We start from the raw sequence: 24057 nt of genomic DNA on the forward strand, positions 1-24057 counted from the left end.
GACGCTATACTAATTAGCGAGCCATCAGCCCGGCGATGTTCGTGAAGATTATCACTACCACAACAGTTGAGCGGGTCAAGGGGAAGGTGTGAATTGTCGTCTGGTATGGGGGGTTCTTGTTTGTGTTTGTACGTTGTGTTTGTTGTGTGTTTGAGTGCTGTGTGTGTATGTGTATGTGTGTGTATTTACTATTTGAATTTACTATTTGTGTCAGCAAAATCGTGCTATTAGCTCTTGAACCCCGCCTTTCTAACGTGTATGTATGTGTGTGTGTGCGTGTGTTTGTGTGTGTGAGAGAGAGTGTGTGTGTGTGTGTGTGTGTGTGTGTGTGTGTGTGTGTGTGTGTGTGTGTGTGTGTGTGTGTGTGTGTGTGTGTGTGTGTGTGTGTGCGTGCGCGCGCGCGTATACACACGCAGTCGCGTCCCAGAATTTTATCTAAACTTGTGGCACAATGGTCTACATCCTCGGCTTGCAACTGAGAATTCAATCCTCATCCCAAGATATAGAATCGGTTGGGTACATTTCCTTCCACCTGATGCCGCTGTTCATATAGCAGTAAAACAGGAACTTAGGAGATAGCCAACTGTTGTGTCGCATTCTGGTCGAGGTTAGTATTTGAAGTCCGAAGTCAGACTTCGAAGTCCCCCCCTTCCTTCGGGACTTCGAAGAACCTAAGGAAAGGTTTTCAGTCCCCGACAGCGAGAACTGACAGTATAAGATCTCAAGAAGGTGCTTAAGACTGTAACAAGGGAAGAAATAGAATATAAGATGAAAGTAGAGAAGTATTATTAAAAAACATGAAAATACAGAAGTACTATCAATAAAACGTGAAAATAGGGAAGTATTATCAAAGAAAAAATTAAAATAGACCAATATTGTCAAAGAAAACATGAAAATAGAGGAGTATTATGAAAGAAAACATGAAAATACAGCAATATTATAAAAGAAAAATGAAAATACAGCAATATTATGAAAGAAAACATGAAAATACAGCAAAATTATCACAGAAAACATGAAAATACAGCAAAATTATCAAAGAAAACATGAAAATACAGCAAAATTATCACAGAAAACATGAAAATACAGCAAAATTATCAAAGAAAACATGAAAATACAGCAATATTATCAAAGAAAAAATAAAAATACAGTAGTATTATAATATCCGCCACGCCCTGACAAAAAAAAATCAGGATGAAAGTACCGAAAGATGAAAGAAGGAAATAGCGATAAAAACAGTGGATAGGAAGACTGTCCGATAATTAGAGGAGGCCCCCAATTGGCCTGTTGTTGACAAAGCCGAGTGTCACAATGATCTGATATTAAGTGACTGAGGAAACTGTAATTCCTACTTAATGAACAGGAAATGACTTTATTCAGAGTTTTAATTGCAAACTAAAATCCACTGTACTCAGACGACCTGCAAATAGAAAACTGACTAAGCAATCCCAGGCAGATCTACGTTTAATTATAAACTATACAAATGTTGCATGGAATTGCAACATGGGGAAGACAATATCGGATTTTTAACTGATAACTCTTAAGGGATTGATAACGATACAGCAATCAGACTGCAATTCAGGAGCTCGAACTGAAAACAATTATAATGGGTCAATATTTGAGGAAAAAATTAAGCACAGATTGCAACCAACTAATATTGATGTAAAGGTGAGTTTTCTTCTTCTTTGTTGCAGGACTTAGGCATATTAACTCGTCTCGAGGGATACACTGTTGCTCTGAATATAATATTGCTGGTGATTATGTTGTAATTTATTGACGGGTGAGGTGAACTACGTTGCTAGGACCTGGCCACCTAGCTGCTGGGACGACCTGGCCACATTGCTGCTGGGACGACCTGGCCACCTAGCTGCTGGGACGACCTGGCCACCTAGCTGCTGGGACGACCTGGCCACCTAGCTGCTGGGAGGACCTGGCCACCTAGCTGCTGGGAGGACCTGGCCACCTAGCTGCTGGGAGGACCTGGCCACCTAGCTGCTGGGACGACCTGGCCACCTAGCTGCTGGAACGACCTGGCCACATTGCTGCTGGGACGACCTGGCCACCTAGCTGCTGGGAGGACCTGGCCACCTAGCTGCTGGGACGACCTGGCCACCTAGCTGCTGGGACGACCTGGCCACCTAGCTGCTGGGACGTCCTGGCCACATTGCTGCTGGAAGGACCTGGCCACCTAGCTGCTGGGACGACCTGGCCACCTAGCTGCTGGGACGACCTGGCCACCTAGCTGCTGGGACGACCTGGCCACCTAGCTGCTGGGAGGACCTGGCCACCTAGCTGCTGGGACGACCTGGCCACATTGCTGCTAGGAGGACCTGGCCACCTAGCTGCTGGGACGACCTGGCCACCTAGCTGCTGGGAGGACCTGGCCACCTAGTTGCTGGGACGACCTGGCCACCTAGCTGCTGGGACGACCTGGCCACCTAGCTGCTGGGAGGACCTGGCCACCTAGCTGCTGGGAGGACCTGGCCACCTAGCTGCTGGGACGACCTGGCCACCTAGCTGCTGGGACGACCTGGCCACCTAGCTGCTGGGAGGACCTGGCCACCTAGCTGCTGGGACGACCTGGCCACCTAGCTGCTGGGAGGACCTGGCCACCTAGCTGCTGGGAGGACCTGGCCACCTAGCTGCTGGGAGACCTGGCCACCTAGCTGCTGGGACGACCTGGCCACCTAGCTGCTGGGAGGACCTGGCCACCTAGCTGCTGGGAGGACCTGGCCACCTAGCTGCTGAGTTTACACTATACTATGTAGGTAAAACATTATGGAACTCTGATGTCAGAGTCTACCGTCATTCCAAATCTTGTCACCAACAACATCACAGCCAATGACGACACAAACACAAGTGCCAGGAGCAGGTCCGAACTGTCTTAGTGGATGGTGAACGCAGAGGACAAGACAGGGAAGATAGTGTATAGAATCTCCTGTCATCATACACCATCGAAGACAGGCGGGCAAGACCTCAGTATAGCTGTCATTTGCTTGTTAGGTTCACACATCAAATTTTACACTGCGGCGTTCTTAGATAGCCGAACGTGAATGAACACCGTTCCTGCACTTTGTCCTCGTTTCCCTTCAGCTCCTTGTCTTCCACAGCCTTCCAAGTGCCATGTAACAGTACTTACAATATAGCAATTTATTACCCTACGTAATGAAATCAAAATCACCATCATCCTATAAGCGGCGTCACCTTCCAGTCAGGGCGCATCACTATATTACTGCATCTAGGATATCTAAACGACCAGCGGCCGCCCACATCTCGTCAACACAAGAAGAAAAGTTTAGTGAGGCGAGTTCGACTTATCAGAAGCGACAGCAAAATGTTCCATCTCTTCAACTTCGCCCTCGGCGGCGAAGATCATTCTGCTCTTCCCGCTTCCCTTCGCAAGTCCCTCAGTAACGGTGACTGGATCAAGAAAAATGAGAAATTTTTTAGAGTTAAAAATCTTCGGGTTGGTGGCTTTGGTAAGACTCAGTTGTGGGTTCTTCCAGGGCTCGACTCCCCGCTCGTTCTGAAGGTCTTAAAGAACCCCAGAGGCTGGACCGAAGAGGTTCAGCGAGAGGTGACCATTATGGAACTCCTCGACGGTGCTGGAGGAGCACCTCGAGTACTCGCCACCTCCCCCGACACAGGCTGTTACTTTATGACGTACCTCGGGGACGAAACCTTAGAAGACTTGATCAGGAAACAGATGAAAGGCGTCGAGCGTCTCGGGGACTTATTCTGGCTGCTGACCCTCGAGGATGTTATAATTAAACTAATGGAGGTCCACAACATGGGTGTGATACACGTAGACTTTAAAGCCAACAATGTGATGGTTAACAGACAGGACATGAAGCAGCCCAAGACATCGTTGATAGACTTTGGGATGTCTACTCTAGACGGACAAGCGTACCCAAGAGGAGCCAAGTGGAGTCGCATGGTCAATTAGTTGTTGGCTAAGTACCCTTGGTATGCGTATGAAACAGTGATGGGGCGGCCTCTGACCTGTAGCACGGATGTTGTAGGGCTGTCCCACGTGATGCGCCAGGTTGTTAGTGTTATGGTCTGCAAGCCCCACCAACTCCAGGCACTTGCAACACAAGGGATGAGTCGCGATGCAACACTGAGGCCAACCATGCAACAACTGCTGCACACCACACAACATATTATTCGCCATTGGTGCAGTAAGATTGGCTCTGACCCCTCTGGTACTGAAGTGTGAACTTGTCTGCTGATCCGTGTAGTATAGTTGTATAGAGTTGTATTAACCATAGTTGTATAGAGTTGTATTAACCATAGTTGTATAGAGTTGTATTAACCATAGTTGTATACAGTTGTATTAACCATAGTTGTATAGAGTTGTATTAACCATAGTTGTATTAACCATAGTTGTATAGAGTTGTATTAACCATAGTTGTATAGAGTTGTATTAACCATAGTTGTATACAGTTGTATTAACCATAGTTGTATAGAGTTGTATTAACCATAGTTGTATAGAGTTGTATTAACCATAGTTGTATAGAGTTGTATTAACCATAGTTGTATAGAGTTGTATTAACCATAGTTGTATAGAGTTGTATTAACCATAGTTGTATAGAGTTGTATTAACCATAGTTGTATTAACCATAGTTGTATAGAGTTGTATTAACCATAGTTGTATAGAGTTGTATTAACCATAGTTGTATAGAGTTGTATTAACCATAGTTGTATTAACCATAGTTGTATAGAGTTGTATTAACCATAGTTGTATAGAGTTGCATTAGCCACCCATGCTTACCCGTCAAGAAAAAAAAAATAAAAAATGAAAATAAAAAAAATAAAAAAAAATGTGTGTGTGTGTGTTCTCATCTAGTTGTGCTTGAGAAGGGTTGAGCTTTAGCTCTTTGGTCCCGCCTCTCAACCGTCAATCAACTGATGTATAGGTTCTGAGCCTACTAGGCTCTATCAAATCTACATTTGATAATGTGTATGGAGTCAGCCTCCACCACATCACTGCCTAATGCATTCCACCTAATAACTACTTTGACACTGAAAAAAAAGCTCTTTCAAACGTCCTTGTGGTTCATTTGGGTTCTCAATTTCCACCTATGTCCCCTTGTTCGCGTACCATCCCCTCCCCCCCTCTGTTAAACAATTCATCTTTATCTACCCTGTCGATTCCTCTTAGAATTTTGTAGGTAGTGATCATTTCTCCCTGAGCTCTCCTATCTTCTAGTGACATTAGGTGCATTTCATGAAGCCTTTACTTGTAACTCATGTCTCTTAGTTTTAGGACTAGCCAAGTGACATACCTCTGAACTTTTTCCAGCTTAGTCCTGTGCTTGACAAGGTACGGGCTCCATGCTGGGGCCGCATACTCCAGGATTGGTCTTACATATGTGGTATACAAGGTTCTGAACGATTCCTTACACAGGTTCTTGAAGGCAGTTCTGATGTCAGTCAGCCTCGCATACACCGCCGATGTTATTCTTTTTATGTGGGCTTCGGGAGACGGGTTTGGTGTGATATCTATTCCTTGATCTTTCTCTCTGTCCATTTCATAAAGTACTTCATGACCCATTCGGTATCCTGTGTCTGGCCTCCTGTTTCCACCGCTTAGTTTCATTACCTTAAATTTACTCGGGTTGAACTGTAGTTGCCATTTGTTGGACCATTCACTCAGTTTATCTAGATCTCCTTGTAGCCTCATTCTATCTTCCTGACTTATTCCTCCTCATAACTTTTGCATCATCAGCAAACATTGAGCGGAACGATTCTATACCCTCTGGGAGATCATTTACATATATAAGAAACAGTATAGGGCCAAGGACTGAACCCTGCGGGACTCCACTGGTGACGTCTCTCCAATCTGAGACCTCACCCCTCACAGTGACTCGTTGTCTTCTGTTATTTAGGTTCTCCCTTATCCAATGGAGTACCTTCCCTTTCACTCCACCCTGCATCTCCAGCTTGTGCACTAGTCTCTTATGTGTGTTGTGTTTTGAGTGTGAGTGTACTCACCTAGTTGTGCTTGCGGGGGTTGAGCTATGGCTCTTTGATCATGTTGCGTGTGTGTATGTGCATTCACCTAGTTGTACTCACCTAGTTGTGCTTGCTGGGGTTGAGCTATGGCTCTTTGGTCCCGCCTCTCAACTGTCAATCAACAGATGTACAGGTTCCTGAGCCTATTGGGCTCTATCATATATACACTTGAAACTGTGTATGGAATCAGCCTCCACCACATCACTTCCTAATGCATTCCATTTGTCAACCACTCTGACACTAAAAAAGTTCTTTCTAATATCTCTGTGGCTCATTTGGGCACTCAGTTTCCACCTGTGTCCCCTAGTGCGTGTGCCCCTTGTGTTAAACAGCCTTGTGTGTGTGTGTGTGTGTGTGTGTGTGTGTGTGTGTGTGTGTGTGTGTGTGTGTGTGTGTGTGTGTGTGTGTGTGTGTGTGTGTGTGTGTGTGTGTGTGTGTGTGTGTGTGTGTGTGTGTGTGTTTGTGTGTGTGTGTATGTATGTGTGTGTGTGTTTTCTTGCTTAATGTTTGTCACCTGGTCTTAGGCAATCAGGCAAGATTGAAGGTCACGGTAGGGTAGGGAAGGTGGTTTTTTTTTGCAGGGATATTCCTGCGCGGGCCCTAAGCCTCTGGCTGGCCCACTAAGTGTTGCTAGTTTCTGTTTTACTTGGGCGGAGTATGAGTATTTATGACTCGTATGGTCGCTTCAGTAAGATTTTGCCTTATGTGTTTAACAACTTCTTCTGCTCTGTTGAATCTAAGTTGAAATCTTAATGGGTTTGTAATTGTGCACTGTGTTAGATAATGTTCCAGTGGTCTGTCGGGCATTTCTCCACAGTGTTTACATTTCCTCTCATCTTCAAGAACCTGTAAGCCTATTTCCCATGCACATGGGTATCCAAGCCTGATGCAATGTAAGTGTACTTCTGTTGTTCTACTGTTCCCTTTCATCAAACTAAGTGGTTTATAGTTGGTTGAATTCTTGTACAAACCCGCAGATCCTGATGTTGCAACTGTTGTGTTGTTTTCACTGTACATCTTTTGCATTGCTCTGTTTCTAATTACTTTGTTAATTTGTGATAGACTCTGTGGTATGTAACTATCTACATTTCTTCTCTTAGTTGCAAGTTTTGCAGCTTCGTCTGCAATGTCATTTCCTATTATTCCCACATGATTTGGCACCCAGTTGATAAGTACCCAATGCCTTGACGTTTGAGTGTTTGCATTAATGATATGACATTTGTGATCAGATGTATGTTATCATGTACTTATTCTTGTTGCAAGGTTTCAATGGCGGTTCTCGAATCTGTATGTATGATAACATGTTGTCGGTGTTCAGCAAGAGCATGTTCCAAAGCTTTTGAATGGCTAGCATCTTTGTTTGTAAAGTCGAACACCCATTTAAGAGTCTCCAACTATTTACAGAGTTTCCTGCTTTAACTGCAGCTCCGGTTTCTTGTCCTTGCTGGTCTACTGATCCATCTGTGAAGTATGTGACGCTGTCAGATGCCAAGTTTGCTTCTATATGCAACTGTGCAATGTTACGTAGCAGATGAGGATTTGCCTGGTTCTTTTTTCCTTCAAGAACCATAATCTTAAGGTCTGCTGGTGGAGATTCCCAAGGGGCTTGCATAACGATGTCTGCATGTATTTCGTCGACACCCTTCTCAGTGACTGTGATTGTTATATCGAATGTATTGATGATCACACAATGGGTCCACCTGTTACTATTAAAGGCTCTTCTGTCCAGAGTTAGTGCTGCAGTGATTATATCTTTAAGTGAACTGATTCTAGGTCTAGTCAATATCTTGGTCAGCATGCACACAGCAATCTCTTTTACCCTTATTTCAATTGATGTTAGCTTGGTTTCTAGTCTTATGTTCAGTATTTTAGTCCATCTGGGAGCTCCTGTTATGACTCGCATTGCATTGTGGGTGGGGTTAAGGGTGGGGAAGGTGGTGAAAGGTAGGGAAGGTGGTTAAGAGTGGGAAAGGTGGTGAAGGGTAGGGCAGGTGGTGAAGGGTAGGGCAGGTGGTGAAGGGTAGGGCAGGTGGTGAAGGGTAGGGCAGGTAGTGAAGGGTAGGTCAGGTGGTGAAGGGTAGGGAAAGTGGTGAAGATAACTCATAGTGTGAGGGAGGTCGAGAGGTGGAAGGGAGGAGTGAGGAACAGTGGTCAGGGGAAAGGGAAAGTTTAGAATGAGAAAGAATGAGAGAAACGAGGAAAGTAGAAGAATAGAAAGTAGAGTATTAGAAGAGTCGAGTCGAAGAGTAGAAAGTGCTGCCACCATCCATGCATTAGTTAATCACAAGACAAGAAATGGAACCAGTCTCCACAATAATATTATCTGGCATTATCACGTATAATCTGTAAGCATGGACATCATATAGACCAGAATCTTTAAACCATAAAACCAGAGTGCTCGTCACTCTAGCATTCTTTGACTAAGATCTAGGGATCAGAATTATATGTTTGCTGCTGGCGATGAGTCACAATAACGTGGCTAAAGTATGTTGACCAGACCACACACTAGAAGGTGAAGGGACGACGACGTTTCGGTCCGTCCTGGACTATTCACAAGTCGACTCAATATATGTTCACTGTTACGGGTATTATAATTCACCCAAGTCCCCCACCGGCCTGTGTAAACATAGGGGCTCCTCTCTCTCCCCCCTGTCTATATATGTCTATCTATCTGTCTGTAGTATTCAGTACCACGGGTATTTAAGGGGAAACCGGGTGCTTAGCTACATCTACCAGGAGATATCCTCTCTCTATCTTCCAGAGGAAGATAACAGCTTAGCAGAAAGCTATAGGTCACCTGATGCGACCTGACCTCTGCTCAACGTGTGAACAATCAACACTTGAAAAGGTGTTACTTTTCAATGCCAAGAGCAAACTGTCTGGCGCCACCACAATCCTGTGTGACGTGCTATACTTTAAGGTGTTATATGATGTTACATGGTGGTTAAGGGTAAGGAAGGTGAAGGGTAGAAGAGAGGTGAAGGAGAGGGAAGGTAGTGATGGTGTTGATGGGGGGGGGGAACCTAGGAGTTCCCGGATAATGAAGATGGGTTACGGTAATGAAGACAGTGTGTAGTGAAGATGGTTAGACTGGTGAAGAGTAGGGCAAGGAAGTTGGTGAAGGGTTAGGGGAGGTGATGAAGAGTAGGGGAGGTGGTGAAGGGTAGGGGAGGTGGTGAAGGGTAGGGAAGGTTGTGAAGGGTAGGGCAAGTGATGATGGGTGGCGAATGTGATGAAGAGTAGGGAAGAGTTTAGAAGAGTTGGTGCCTAGGTAGTGAAGATGGCATTTTTGAAGACTGTACATATATGTACTGATGATGGTTACGATGATGAGGCTGGTCGCGTGTAGTTTAGATAGTTAGTGAGGAAAGTTGTTGTTGTTTTAATTTGTAGTGAAGATGGTTAAAGCGATGAAATACAGTGTCTAGTTCAAAATGGTTTTAAGGTGATTACTAAAAGTGGGTTACAGTGAAGTTGGTGATGAAGATGGTAACGCAGATGGTGTGTAGTGAAGCTGTGGCTTCCATTACCCTTAGCAAGGGGGTGTAAACCTCCCTTAATCCCCCAAGGTTTACAAACCCCCCACCCCAAGGTTTACAAACCTCCCCTCCCCAAGGTTTACAAATACCTGAGACAGGCTACACTTACCTGCACACTAATAACTCACTATAAACTAATAACTTTGGTATACATGAACATTTTGGAAGCCATGACAAATGTAAACAAACATTAACCATTACATAAATGAATTTCCGTCTAAGTTACCGCGAGAAGGGACAGATAAATGTACGTGCAGACAGGACGAACAGACAGCATAACAGTGTGAGAGAGACAGACATTATACTTGTCTATAGAGAAGAAAATTCTGGGGGAGGGTTGCCTCCAAAAAGGAAAGTTTTCTCTACCGTCAGCACTCAGCCTTAAGTAAGATTAATTGGACTCTCAGTCAAAAGGTTTGGCTCCAATGCACTTACCTCTCGAGGGAATGGAGGGGGGGGAGGTGTGAGGGAGGTTGAGGGAGGTGTGAGGGAGGGATGAGGTGGGTGAGGTATAAGAGGGGGGGGGTGAGGGGGGAGGGAAGTAGTGAAAGAAGTGAAGGTGATGGAGTAGGTGACGGATGAATGAGATTGTTACAAGTGGAGAGAGAGTAAGAGCGTGAGAGTTGGAGAGTCTAGGAAAGTGAGAGGAAATTATGGTGGGAGAGGGGGGGCAGGAGGGGAGATGGGAGAGGAAGTAATGAGGGCATTGTGTAGGACAGTAGGACGGAGGAGGTTGTTGGGCGTTTTAAGAAAATGAGAGGGGGGGGGGAATAACATGGGATCAAACACGAGTGCACTAAAACACACTCCCACACCAGCACTCGTAGCAGCAGTTCCCTCCCATTCGCATCACGAGGAGTCAAGGAGAATTAAGGAAAGGGAGACACGTCTCACTCAACATAATCCCATTAACTGAACATCATCTGCGGTATATGCAAGATTCCTGAACATAAGAATTATCAAAATTAAATCCAATAGAACTCTGTATACATGTAAATAATAATAATAGTAAATATATATTATATTCAGCCACATAAACTGTATTGGAGGGGACCTAAACATTCCCTCTAATGCGTTGTGTGGTTTCCTCCAAGGCTAAGGGTCCCCTTCTTCTTAAATGTTTTACCAAATAGCCAGAACGCACTACTTGGCTCCAATTCTTAGCCTGAAATGTTTACAAGCTTTACAAGCCAATCATTCAGTTATCCATAACAACAATCGTGTAGGAATGCATGTCAGTCCCCTGTGTTAATGTTCATTAATGCACCCAACGAGAGATTAACATATGTAATACAAATGTACCCCTGTAGTGCCTCTGAGGGCCAGTGTGTAGCGATCCTGTTGTATATATGCGCTTCCCATTACGTATTGTTATGATCTTAGCCTACAGGAGAAACGACTCTCCCCCTTGAGAGTTATTCAACAAGCCTGACCTAACTAGAAAGTATAGGAAATATAGAGGCAATAACACAGATGTAAAATAGTTTGTTGGATTCAATGAACAATTTAAGATTATGGGCAGTGAATAAGAAAACAGGTAAATGACTGGTTAGGAGATGTGGATATTTGCTGGAGGCGTGAGGCTCGCTTCTGGAGGGCTTTGAGCTCACTTGAGGCCAGACATCGCAGGGGGGGAGCTGTGCTCCGTTTGAGCTCCTGTCAGAAAGGAACCCCTAGTGATATATCTCCAAGAGAAGAGAAGTGTGCAGACATGCCAGCTGTGGAACTGAGCTGGGAACGTTGTGGTCTCAAGTCCTGGACGGAGAGGAGTGTTTATTAAGCCGCCCAGAGACATTATCGTGGGCCGTTGGAGTGCCCTGTCCAGGCTGTGTCAGAGGAAGGAGCGCCCTCGACCAGGACACTCTGTGGTAAGCACGATTTAAGCCAGTTCATAGTGATTGCTTGTAGTTGGTCGTGTGCCCAGCGAAAGTAGCAATGTTCATTTAGATGTTAGACATGTTTTGGTAAGCAGGAAGCCTAAATGAGAAAACAGAGATGAGAGAGGGTTGCAGGTTTGTCTTTGGGAAGAAGTTGCTGAGAACTTCGAAGCCAGCACAGAGGGAGTAGTTGATGAGACTCCAAGGTAGTGGACGAGTAGAACCTCGAGCTATGAGAAGCAGTGAAGAGGAGTGTCACGAGCTTCTGTAGAGGTGGTGAAGCACCACAGTTGTTCGAGGAAACTTCATGTTGTAGCAGCCAGGAGAACTGTGGAGAACCCTAGCAGAAGTGGTGAGGCACCATAGTTTACCCAAGGAAAACTGCATGGTGTAGCAGCCTGGAGGAGCTGCAGAGGATCCTGGCAGTAAACCCGGAAGAACCTGAAGAGATCAGGGTAGTGAACTTCCAGATGTGGAAGGGAAGTTCTAAATGATTACTTGTAGGGAGTTGTTAGAGTGTTTGGTTGTCATTAGTGTGCAAGACGCAGTGAAAGGTGAGTGATTGTTTGCCGTTCTTGTGCCGAAGAGTGCTTATACTGAAGCATAAAGTTACAGACGTAGGCTGGATTACCTACAGATGTATGTGTTCTAGGACTGATAGAGTGATCGATTGATCATTGTTGTATATCAAGGAACATTTATACTGATATATATATATGTTATTGCTTTCATATGCTGATTTTCCTTGTACATGTTTATAAATATATATATTCTCTTGCTGATAGTGCAACATTGTATTATAAGACTTGACCTACTTGAGGAGGGTGGTAATATTAGATGGGGAATCAGGAGATAGGATACCACTGGATAAGCTGATGATGGAGTCCTGATGGTGTTGGAGTGCAACCCGACTGAAATAGTATAGAGTGGAGGATTCATTATTATTATATGTGTGTATGTATTGTGTATGTGCTTGGTCCAGTAAATGTATTCAAATTTGCTGGTGTTTGACCTTGTCCTACTGAGGCTTCCCAGGAAATAGTAAAGAAGGGGAGAGAGAGAGGGAGAGAAAGAACCAAGAACCACCGCTGTGGACAGGGTAGGACGAAAAAACTAGTAAGTTAAAGGGGATTGAGGAGATCATATCACATAAGGAGAGAGTGGGGAGTCACAGCGGCTCGAGTGGGTGTGTGCACGTGACAACGAGGCTAGGTTTTTGGAGCCGCATTCCCCTAAACGTGTGACTTTGAGCCCTCTCCAAGAGCCAGAAGTGTCTAGTGTGATCTCCTGGTAAAGTATAAGCACTCTACCGAGTTGTGGGTTGGGCTGTCCGTAAAGGAGGAACAACACGACAACACCATCAACCCACACTACAATAGTATACGGAGCATTTTCCTATGTATGAAGTGGTTTAAATTATGTATACATCAATATGGTGTATGTAACATGGGCGGAGCAACAGCAGCAGCACGAGAATATAATTATTAATAATGCAACTTCGTTTACAAGAGAAACATTTCATTTTGATCCAGGTCTGCCTTTGCCTCAGTTATCGAATTCTCTTCCGTTCCGTCTCTCCTGCTTCCGTTGTGGCCAGAAAATGTATGAATACAAAAGAAAGATCTCTCTCAAAAGTATGGTGTCCAATGTGTATTACGAATGTTGGTACGAATGATCAGAATAAGAGTAGACGTTTAACACTATACTTGGGTCGCCAGTACATGTTGGAATTTCTTTAGATTCTGTACTTTATAAGTACCTCTTCACCGCTTCAATGACTCGGTTTAACCGGCAGCTAATGGTCGGAAGTAGTCTTTTGCTCCAATAAGCTCATAAGGGCAAAGGAAACTCTTTGCCAGAACGATGATAGGAAAACCAGTTCTGATCTGGTCCCCGACAGGAGAAATCGAACAAGCAAGCGATGGGTGACTTGTCGTGTTGACATCCCTCTAAGCAAAGTGCCTCTGCACACTCTTTCAGTACCCATGGTGAGATCCCCTCTGGACCAACAGCCTTTCTAACATCCAGATCCAGCAGGTGTCTCTTGACCTCCTCTCTCGTAATTCGAACTCTTCCAAGGCCGCCTGGTTTACCTCCCTTTCTCCTAGCACAGTGACCTCATCTTGTTCAATTGTGAAGACCTCCTGGAACCTCTTGTTGAGTTCTTCACACACCTCTCTGTCATTCTCTGTATACCTATCCTCGCCTGTTCGAAGTTTCAATACCTGTTCTTTCACTGTTGTTTTCCTTCTGATGTGACTGTGGAGTAGCTTTGGTTCGGTCTTGGCTTTGTTTGCTATATCGTTTTCAAAACTTTTTCTCTGCTTCTCTTCTCACCCTGACGTACTCATTCCTGGTTCTCTGGTATCTCTCTCTGCTTTCTGGTGTTCTGTTATTCCGGAAGTTCCTCCACGCCCTTTTGTTCAGTTTTCTTCGCTTCCATACATGCCCTATTATACCATGGATTCTTCTGTTGCTTCTCGGATTTTTCCCTTTATGCCGGGATGAACCTGTTTACTGCCTCCTGACACTTTTGGGTACATAGTCCATCATACCCTGTACAGACCCTCTGAGACCTCATACCCTCTGAGGTCTGTGTCCCAAGGTATTTCACTTAGGAAACTTCTCATCTGTTCATAATTCCCTTTCGGTATGCCAGCCTTTTGATTATCTAGTTCTTTTTTGGGGGAGATAAGTCCTAACTCTACCAGGTACTCAAAGTTCAATACACTGTGGTCACTCATTCCCAAGGGCGCTTCCATCTTAACTTCCCTTATATCCCATTCATTTAGGGTAAATATCAAATCAAGCATTGCTGGTTCATCTTCTCCTCTCATTCTTGTTGGTTCTTTGATGTGCTGGCTTAGAAAGTTTCTTGTTGCCACGTCCCAGCAGCTTAGCTCTCTATGTTTCTGGTCCTCCATGCGGGTCTCTGTTTTTCCAATCTATCATCCCATGGTTGAAGTCTCCCATAATTAGTAGTCCAGATCCATTCCTGCTAGCAACAGAAGCTGCTCTTTCTATTATGTTAATGGTGGCCATGTTGTTTCTATCATATTCCTGTCTAGGTCTTCTGTCATTTGGTGGTGGATTATATATGACTACGACTATAATTTTTTTCCCTCCATTTGTTACAGTACCTGCTATGTAGTCACTGAAACCTTCACAGCCCTGAATATCCATCTCCTCAAAATCCCAGCCTTTTCTTACCAGCAGAGCTACACCACCCCCACCTCTTCCTTCCCTCTCTTTCCTCATAACATAATAGTCCTGTGGGAACACTGCGTCTGTTATTGTTTTCGGGACCTTTGTTTCTGTGAGGGCTATTATGTCTGGGTTTTCCTCTAGTACCTGTTCTCCAAGCTCATTTGTTTTATTTGTAATTCCATCTTTGTTAGTGTACATCGCTTTGAGGCTCACTTTCTTCTGTCCCTTCTCAAATCGCCTCCTTGGTGAGTGTTCTGCTGGTGGGGGAGGCTGTTCCATGGGTGTGAGGGACCTGTGAGGTGGATAACAGGGTCTCAGAGGATACTGGATGAGGGGCGGGGGATCCAGTGTAGGGGGAGGGACAGGGAGGGTATGGGGTGAGAGGGGAGGGAGGGACGGGAAGGAATGGGGGGAGGGAGGACTTGGTAGGAGGGGAGGGGTAGAAGGGTGGGGATTGGGTGCGGGGGGAGGGCGATTTGGCTGAACATTTGAGTGGGGCAGGGAGGGTTTGGGGTAGGGGGGTTTTCTATGCAGAGGAGGGAGGTGGGGTTGTCCTCCCCTTCTGGTATTACTGGGTAGCTGGTTGTGGGTTCCCCCCCTCGTCTCTGGGGGTTTTGTGTTGGGAGCTGTGACTTCCTGGTTTTCCCTTCTCGCCCTGCGCCTCTTCCTTGCTTCTGCCGCCACGGCTCTCTCCTCCCTTGTCATGTCTCTCTGGAGGAATACATTTTTTAATTTTCCCACGTTTTTCAGGGAGCTCTTCCTTGATAGGATCTTCTCCTTTGTGCTCTCGTTTGCAAACACTATCTTTATCATTCGGTCTCGGTCTTTGTTGTAACAGCCTAGCCTGAAAACCTTCTCAATGCTATGCTCAGCCCCTTCCATGTCCAGTGCCTTTAGTACTTCATTCACTGCTGCTTTGTCCTTGTCATTCCAATCTGTCCTATTGGAGCCTTCCTGTTCTTTACTACCCACAGCAACCACTGATCTGTTTCTTTCCAGCAGTTGGCTAGTGGAGCGTGCCGCCTCCTGTGAGGTGGCTGCTTTCATGACCACCTCCATCACTGCAGTCATTACTTCAGAGTTATTTTTTTTTTAGTAATTTCCGCAAATGTTGCTTTTATTGTGGCATTCTCATCCAAAAAACTATTACCACCTTCTCCCTGGATGGTTTGTGTGTGTGTGTGTGTGTGTGTGGTGTGTGTGTGTGTGTGTGTGTGTGTGTGTGTGTGTGTGTGTGTGTGTGTGTGTGTGTGTGTGTGTGTGTGTGTGTACTCACCCTATATGTACTCACCTATATGTGCTTGCAGGATCGAGCATTGACTCTTGGATCCCGCCTTTCTAGCTATCGGTTGTTTACAGCAATGACTCCTGTCCCATTTCCCTATCATACCTAGTTTTAAAAGTATGAATAGTATTTGCTTCCACAACCTGTTCCCCAAGTGCATTCCATTTTTTCTACTACTCTCATGCTAAAGAAAACTTCCTAACACTCTCTGTGACTCATCTGAGTTTCCAGTTTCCACCCATGTCCCCTCGTTCTGTTATTATTACGTGTGAACATTTCATCTATTTCCACTTTGTCAATTCCCTGAGTATTTTATATGTCCCTATCATATCTCCTCTCTCCCTTCTTTCTCTAGTGTCGTAAGGTTCAGTTCCTTCAGCCGCTCTTCATATCCCATCCCTCGTAGCTCTGGGACAAGCCTCGTCGCAAACCTCTGAACCTTCTCCAGTTTCTTTATGTGTTTCTTCAGGTGGGGGCTCCATGATGGCGCGGCATACTCTAAGACGGGTCTCACGTAGGCAGTGTAAAGCGCCCTAAAAGCTTCCTCATTTACGTTTCTGAATGAAGTTCTAATTTTCGCCAGTGTAGAGTATGCTGCTGTCGTTATCCTATTTATATGTGCCTCAGGAGTTAGATTAGGTGTCACATCCACTCCCAGGTCTCTTTCTCGAATCGTTACAGGTAGGCTGTTCCCCTTCATTGTGTACTGTCCCTTTGGTCTCCTGTCACCTGATCCCATTTCCATAACTTTACATTTACTGGTGTTAAACTCCAATAGCCATTTCCCTGACCATCTCTGCAGCCTGTTTAAGTCCTCTTGGAGGATCCTACAATCCTCGTCTGTCACAACTCTTCTCATTAATTTTGCGTCATCTGCAAACATTGACATGTATGATTCCACTCCTGTAAACATATCATTTACGTAAATTAGAAAGAGGATTGGTCCCAGCACCGATCCTTGAGGTACTCCACTTGTTACTGTTCGCCAGTCCGACTTTTCGCCCCTTACCATTACCCTCTGGCTCCTTCCTGTTAGGTAGTTCTTCACCCATACTAGGGCCTTTCCGCTTACTCCTGCCTGCCTCTCAAGTTTGTATAGCAGTCTCATGTGCGGTACCGTATCAAAGGCCTTTTGGCAGTCAAGAAATATGCAGTCTGCCCAGCCTTCTCTGTCCTGCCTTATCCTTGTTACTTTATCATAGAATTCTAAAAGGTTTGTTAGGCATGATTTCCCTGTCCAGAACCCATGTTGGTGCTTGTTTACAAACCCAATGCTCTCCAGGTGCTCAACAAGTCTTAGCCTAATTATTCTTTCAAGTATTTTGCAGGGGATGCTTGTCAGTGATACGGGTCTGTAGTTAAGTGCCTCCTCCCTATCACCCTTTTTGAAAATCGGTACGATATTTGCCTCCTTCCAGCAACTGGGCAATTCTCCCGACATAAGTGACTCATTAAAGATCATTGCCAGAGGCACGCTGAGAGCCTGCGCTGCCTCTTTGAGTATCCACGGTGATACTTTGTCTGGTCCAACAGCTTTATTTGCATCCAGTGTTGTCAACTGTTTCATTACATCCTCTGCTGTCACCTCTATATCCGATAGTCTTTCATCTTGGGTAATCTCTTCTAACAATGGGAGCTGCTCAGGCTCGGTTGTGAACACTCCATGGAATTTTGCATTCAGTACCTCGCAGATTTCCTTGTCGCTTTCTGTATATGCCCCTTCTGTTTTCCTCAGTCTTGTCACTTGGTCATTTACCGACATCTTCCTTCTTATATGGCTATGTAGTAATTTTGGTTGCTTTTTCGCTTTGACTGCAATATCGTTCTCATAATTTCTTTCCGACACTCGTCTTATGTTAATGTAATCATTCCTAGCTCTGTTACATCTAATCCTGTTGTCCTCTGTCCTTTGTCTTCTGTACTTCCTCCACTCCCTCCTGCTTCTCACCTTTGCTTCCTGACACTGCCTATTAAACCATGGGTTATTATATTCCCTCCTGCTTTTTTCCTTTATTGTTGGAATAAATCTATCTTCAGCCTCCTTGCATTTCAATATGACTTGGTGTGTGTGTGCGTGTGTGTGAAGTGACTAAAATTTGATCAGTAATTTGAGAGAGCTGGTTGGTTTCTGAGGCATAGGACCGTACAAGTCCGACCATATAAGATCTCTGCATATAACTAACGATGATGGTATATATATCTCCCCTTCTTCATCCACACCTTCTCTTCTATTATCTATTTTTTCGATCTACTTCCTTCCCTACTCTTCCTTCCTCATTTCTCCAGCCTCTCCTCTCCTAAACACCGGTAACTGGGCTCCTGTGAGAGAGAGAGAGAGAGAGAGAGAGAGAGAGAGAGAGAGAGAGAGAGAGAGAGAGAGAGAGAGAGAGAGAGAGAGAGAGAGAGAGAGAGAGAGAGAGAGAGAGAGAGAGAGAGAGAGGCTGATGGTGTAGGCCTTGAGTTGGGACAAGGAGACATTTTTTTCTACACCTATTCCCTTCCTGCCTCTCTTTCTTTCTCCATTCATGTCCCCTCTTCTATCTTCCTCATCTCTTTACTCCCCTCATCGTTCCTCCCACAGAAGCCACAAGTCCTCACCCAAAATCAGTACATATACATATTGGGATCTTCAGATGAGCCACTCGCCGCCACTATCAAACCCTCATTCTGCGGGTCCTGGTGGCCAAGACACCGATAAAAGGGGACGGTTAGTCATATATACATTTTGCTGTGTATATATATAATCTGGAATATATATCTCTTCGTATGTCGTATCAGGAGGGAGGGTATCTGGAAGAAGTGTATTACGAAGGAGTGTATTTGTTTTCATAGTGTAAGCTTTCACGGGTATATCTGCTGTATAGTTTAATGGTTACTATGGTATACAATGTGTATATATGGTTGGATCATGATGATTTCGTTTTCTTCAGACCAGCGTTCGAATCTCCGATTCACACGATGTATCAAGTATGCCAAATGTATGTGTATGCGCAATAACAGTTCCTTATATTGTATTGTGGGTTGGTGGTTGTCGTCGTCGTTGATCCTTCTTTCTGGACAACCCAACCCACAACTCGGTAGAGTGCTCATATTTTACCAGGAGATCACCCTGGGCGCTTCTGGCTCTTGGAGAGGGGCTCAACGTCACACGTTTAGGGGATGCGGCTCTAATACTTAGCCTCGTTGTCACGTGCATACACCCACTCGAGCCACTGTGACTCCCCCACTCTCTTCTTATGTGATGTGATCTCCTCAATCCCCTTTGACTTATTAGTTTTCTGTTCTACCCTGTCCACAGCAGCGGTTCTTGGTTCTTTCTCTCTCTCTCTCTCTTCCCTTCTTTACTACATCCTGGGAAGCCTCACTAGGACAAGGGGTAAACACTAGCAAATTTGAATACATTTACTGGACAAAGCACATACACAATACATACACACATATAATAATAATGAATCCTACACTCTATACTATTTCATCCAGGTTGCACTCCAACACCATCAGAACTCTATCATCTGCTTATCAAGTGGTATTCTATCTCCTGATTTACCACCTAATACTACCAACCTCCTCAAGTAGGACAATTCTTATAATACAATGTTGCACTATCAGCAAGAGAATATACATCTGTAAACATGTGCAAGGAAAATTGGCGTATGAATGCAATAACATAAATATCATTATAAATGTTCCTCGATATACAACAATGATCCATCGATCACTCTATCAGTCCTAGAGCACCTACAACTGTAGGTAATCCAGCCTACGACTGTAACTCTATACTTCAGTATAAGTACTCCTTGGCACAAGAATGGCAAACAATCACTCACCTTTCACTGTGTCTTGCACGCTAATGACAACCAAACACTCTATCACCTCCCTACAAGTAATCATTTAGAACTTCCCTTCCACATCTGGAAGTTCACTACCCTGATATCTTCAGGTTCTTCCGGGTTTAACTACCAGAATCCTATGCAGCTCTTCCAGGCTGCTACACCATGAAGTTTCCTTGAGCAACTATGGTGCTCCACTACTTCTGCTAGGGTCCTCCACAGCTCTCCTGGCTGCTACACCATGAAGTTTTCTCAAACAAGTATGGTGCTTCACCACCTCTACAGAAGCACGTGACACTCCTCTTCACTGCTTCTCCTCACAGCTCAAGGTCCACTCCACCACTACCTTGGAGTCTCATCAACTACTCCCTCTGTGCTGGCTTCGAAGTTCTCAGCAACTTCCTCCCCAAAGACAAACCTGCAACCCATTGACACTCCAATAAAAACGTTTCCCCTTAAACACATAAACGAAATAATCCACACAGTATGTTTGCATCCAACATCTCTCTGCTCTCTACATGCAGTGAGAGTGGACACCCCCGTTTGGGCTGGTCCATGCTCCGCCTGAGCTCGGCGGGCGGCTCCTCAACTCTGGGAGGGTCCTCCGCCGCCAGTCAGTTGGCTTCAGGTGGCCGCTCGTCCCACCAACTGTCTTTCTCATCTCCGTCCTCTTATTTAGGCTTCCTGCCTTACCAACACATGTCTAACTTATCAATAAACACTCGATACTGTCGATGGACACACGACCAACTACAAGCAATTACTATAAACTGGCTTAAATCATGCTTACCACAGATTGTCTAATCGAGGGCGCCCTCCCCTCTGAAGGAGTCTGGTCAAGGCGCTCCCACAGCCCATGAAAATGTCTCTGGGCGGCTTGACAAACTCTCCTCGCCGTCCAGGACTTGAGACCACAACCTTTCCAGCTTGATTCCACAGCTGGCATGTCTGCACACTTCTCTTCTCTTGGAGATATATCACTAGGGGTTCCTTTCTAACGGGAGCTCAAACGGAGCACAGATTCCCCTTTCTATGTCTGGTACTCAAGTGAAGGTCAAAGCCCACCAGAAGCGAGCCTCACGCCTCCAGCAAATTATCCACATCTCCTAACCAGTCATTTATCTATTTTCTTATTTACTGCCCATAATCTCAAATTGTTTATCAAATCCAACCAGCTCTTTTACATCTGTGTCTTTACCTCTATATTTACTAGACCTTCTAGTCAGGTCAGGCTTAATAGAATAATTCTCAAAGGGGAGACTCGTTTTTCGGCTGCCTGGGATCATAACACTTAGCAGTGTATAAAGGGCATGAGATAAGTATATAGTTGTATATGCTGTATGTCCTTATGAAACTAATTACTTCAGTTATTAACTAAACTTAAAGAGTTTCCTAGTAGACGAAATAGTTTCCTAGGAGACATAAACAAGAGTTTTCTAGTAGAGAAAAAAGTTCAAGCCCCTTTTCTCTACTTTCTCTTTTCTATGTTGTTCTCTACCCCGTCTGCTTATACCTCAACGACTTTCTTTTCTTCGCCGTTCCACAAATCAGGTTTTAATGTTTCAAAAGAACAATGCTTACTTAAGAATTCATGAAATCCTAACAAGTTATTCGAGACGAATTCAGCCTCACTTCCGAACTGATCTTTGGTAAAGGCTTCATCACTGTTGTTTCTCCAGTGCTTCGACTGTCTTTCTGTAAAACTTCAATCGCCCAACGTGGGGCACGAACCCTGAGATTTAAGAATCTCATGCTCGATAGCAACTGAGCTAACCGGATAATCACTTGTATACACAGAGATGTGAGGTATACATATCGGTGTATATATACATCCCTTGAGGCCCCTTCTAATTCAAAATTCCTAGTATGGAATTGAGATTTTGTTCTCTAATGCTCTCTAGTCTTATCTAAGTCTACGTTGAATCCAATTTTTCATTTCTCCACCTTGACAAGAACCTTTGAATTTTTAATGCACTTTATGCTAGCCTCATCTGCAAATATATTTTGCTATTTACTCTGACATGAAGATCACTGTTGTTGGTCATGAATAATCTAAGGTCCCAGGACGGCTTCCTCCTCCCATGGTACCTAGTTTATGGTTACTGTTTTTCTAGAAACTATGCCTAGTTTTCTAGTAACTATGCTTAGTTTTCTAGTAACTATGCTTAGTTTTCTAGTAACTATGCTTAGTTTTCTAGTAACTATGCATAGTTTTCTAATACTATGCTTAGTTTTCTAGTAACTATGCATATTTTTCTAGTAACTATGCCTAGTTTTCTAGTAACTATGCCCAGTTTTCTAGTAACTATGTCTAGTTTTCTAGTAACTATGCTTAGTTTTCTAGTAACTATGCCTAGTTTTCTAGTAACTATGCCCAATTTTCTAGTAACTATGCCCAGTTTTCTAGTAACTATGCCCAGTTTTCTAGTAACTATGCCCAGTTTTCTACTAACTATGCCCAGTTTTCTACTAACTATGCCCAGTTTTCTACTAACTATGCCCAGTTTTGAAGTAACTATGCCCAGTTTTCTACTAACTATGCCCAGTTTTCTACTAACTATGCCCAGTTTTCTAGTAACTATGCCCAGTTTTCTAGTAACTATGCCCAGTTTTCAGTTTTCTAATAATGCTCTCTTGGTTCGTCTGATAATCTATATAATTTTTACATCTAATTAAAATATACGAAAGAAATAAGGTGTACATAATATTAATGAATTAGTCATTTTGCCTTGAACAGGGAGCTTTGTATGTATATACATTAGGCTTATATAGAGGTCCTCCCATGGTCGAACTGTTGTCATCCTTCCCAGGATGCCACCCACAACAGTTGACTAACTCCCGGGTACCTATTTACTGCTAGGTGAACAGAGGGTCTAGGTGAAAGGAAACGTACCCAACCATTTCTGTCACGCCCGGGGGATACCAAATTGTGAGACGAGAACGAACTTAACTATACTACCAAGATCCTACAATGTTCACTAGTAAATTAGTTATTCAGTACTCTTAATAAAGTACGGTTAAAAAACTGATGGATGTTAGTTATAAGCTAAATATGTAGGTTATGCAGGCGATGAGTCACAATAACGTGGCTAAATTATGTTGACCAGACCACACACTAGAAGGTGAAGGGACGACGACGTTTCGTCGACTTGACCCAAGTTTTATTAATTGACTTGAGACTTGAGAATGGTCCAGGACGGACCGAAACGTCGTCGTTCCTTCACCTTCTAGTGTGTGGTCTGGTCAACAATATGTAGGTTATTTTGCTATATAAGAAACGACACCACGTGGGCAACCCTCCATGCTGCTGGAACTAATAACTTTCAACTTGTAGCTTACATGATCTATTTCATAAATTTTCTCCACTGCGTGTGAACTAGGTGTCTTAGTTCTAAATATTAAAATAAACAGAACTTCTACATTTCTGTGGGTTCAGTCGACAGAAGTATTTTGACAAAACTGTGTCATCAATTTTAAAACTTGTGTCAAAAATCAAATATTTTGATCTGATTTATATCCAATTTCTGTCGTTACGTGTTGACATGTTGTTTTGGTCTAAGATTTCAAACGCTGTAGATTATAATATAATTGAGAAAAGCAAGTAACAGGTTCCACAAGTACCCTTAACCTGGGGGTTTAACAAGTAACATTAACCTGGGGGTTTAACAAGTAACATTAACCTGGACGTTTAACAAGTAACATTAACCTGGACGTTTAACAAGTAACATTAACCTGGACGTTTAACAAGTAACATTAACCTGGACGATTAACAAGTAACATTAACCTGGGAGTTTAACAAGTAACATTAACCTGGGAGTTTAACAAGTAACATTAACCTGGGTGTTTAACAAGTAACAGTTAACCTGGGTGTTTAACAAGTAACAGTTAACCTGGGTGTTTAACAAGTAACATTAACCTGGGTGTTTAACAAGTAACATTAACCTGGGGGTTTAACAAGTAACATTAACCTGGGGGTTTAACAAGTAACATTAACCTGGGGGTTTAACAAGTAACATTAACCTGGGGTTTTTACAAGTAACATTAACCTGGGGGTTTAACAAGTAACATTAACCTGGGAGTTTAACAAGTAACATTAACCTGGGGGTTTAACAAGTAACATTAACCTGGGAGGGTTTAACAAGTAACATTAACCTGGGGGTTTAACAAGTAACATTAACCTGGACGTTTAACAAGTAACATTAACCTGGGGGTTTAACAAGTAACATTAACCTGGGGGTTTAAGAAGTAACATTAACCTGGGGGTTCTACAAGTACCCTTAACCTGGGGGTTTAACAAGTAGCCT

This window comes from Procambarus clarkii, chromosome 33, assembly GCF_040958095.1.
Source record: "Procambarus clarkii isolate CNS0578487 chromosome 33, FALCON_Pclarkii_2.0, whole genome shotgun sequence".
In the NCBI taxonomy this organism is placed as follows: domain Eukaryota; kingdom Metazoa; phylum Arthropoda; class Malacostraca; order Decapoda; family Cambaridae; genus Procambarus; species Procambarus clarkii.